Source organism: Mus pahari, chromosome 13, assembly GCF_900095145.1.
Source record: "Mus pahari chromosome 13, PAHARI_EIJ_v1.1, whole genome shotgun sequence".
NCBI classification, from domain to species: Eukaryota; Metazoa; Chordata; class Mammalia; order Rodentia; family Muridae; genus Mus; species Mus pahari.
In genome coordinates, this window is record NC_034602.1 from 63,642,225 (window position 1) to 63,644,021 (window position 1,797).

Sequence of the window (1,797 nt, forward strand, 5' to 3'; positions counted from 1 at the left end):
GACAGATCACCATTGTTAAGCATTTCAAAGAATAAATTATCCACTAGGGGAAAAGTAGACAGCTCAAACAATAAACTCAGTTTAAGTGAGAAGTAGAAAGATGTCAACAATTTTTAAAAGTTTCTATTTGATGGTGGTGACACATCTTTCCCCAGTAGCCAGAGACTGATTTGTAACTGACCGACTGTTTCCTGAGAGATATCTTTCTGTCATGGAGGAAGTGATTATGCTGAATGCCAAACTGGTAGCAAGAGCTGAGTGGTCTTAATCACTAACTTCTACCTGTCAGAGTCAAAAGGTAAACTGTATTCAGGAAGCCAGCATAGGGTCTGGGATGTAGTTTATTGGTAGAGCACTTGTCTGCAGCGTGTATGGGGAAGAGGTCTCTGCCACCACCACAGCCAGCGGAGTAGGGAAGAAGGTAGTTTGGTTCAACACAACTAAGTTCAGTGCTGGTTCAAAGTTTAGGAGTCTGGCCTTTCATAGTTTGCCTTAGACATATTTAAGTACAGCGCCATCTGATGAAAAAAAACAACGTTCCCGGCGATAACTCAGTCGCTTGTGCACTATAAAGTGTACATGAATCTCCTTGAGGAACAAAGGAAGCCAAAGAAAGGTCAGAAGTGGCTACAAGGAAGTTCTTTGTAAAGCACCCATGCATAAACACGGGTTCTGTAGATGGACTACACGTGACGCCTTACATATAGATGGGATGCAAAAAAATTAAAATAACCTCATGATAAGGGGCTGGGGGAGGATCCGGTGTGGTCTTGGCCTCATAGTGCAAAGGTCACTAGACTACTATTAACTGTGCCAGTCCCCAGCCTTCTGGGTAAATAATGGTATGCATCCCTCCCTTTGAAGGAACAACCGAATGGGATTAATGTTCCTTGTGCTTACCTGGGTGCACAGGGACCTTTGTGCCTCCTACACTTGTCTAGCACTTACAAAGCCCCGAACGCCACTCCCAACACAACAAAAGAAGAAAAAGTCAGCGTATTGGCTCTGCCTTATGATTTTTCAGAAATAGAATTTTATTGACTGCCAAACAGGGTATGTCATATAAAAATCAATGCAGGCAAATTCGTTCACTGTTCACACAAAAATATTTTTGATGTTCAAAATGAAATATTTCACATCAAACGTTAACCTTTAGTGAAATTTCCCTTTTGCCTCCATGATTTAGGCTTGCAGATATGCTGAGTAAAAGCACGCACATGTGCGCGCATGGGCACGCGCGCGCGCACACACACAGACACCCCCCCCACACACACACACACCCCACACACCCCACATACCCCATATTTAAATGGTGATATGCAGACAAAGCATTTTCCTGAGAGGCCGCAAAGATGCAAGGACAGCTTTCACACAGTGCTCAGCTAACTTAAATTAAGCCAAAGTTCCAAAAAGGAAAGAGCAAACTTCCCATGAACGGGCTAGCTGGTGGAGAAGAAGTCCAACTTACACCATTGAATTGGTTGCTTCAGATCACAAAAGTTCCCAGAGTTCCTTTATTTTATTTTTTAGATTTATTTATTTTATGTGAGTGCACTGTTGTTCTCTTCAGACACACCAGAAGAGGGCATCAGATCCCAGATGGTTGTGAGCCACTCTGCGGTTGCTGGGAATTGAACTCAGAACCTCTGGAGGAGCAGTCAGTGCTCTTAACCACTGAGCCATCTCTCCAACCCCAGAGTTTCTCATTTTTAGAATTAATTCAGTCCTACAGTGTTCCTTCCAGGAAGCTGTTGTCTGGGGGATCAAGTTAAGAAGTTGTCTTTTTTTTTTTTTTTT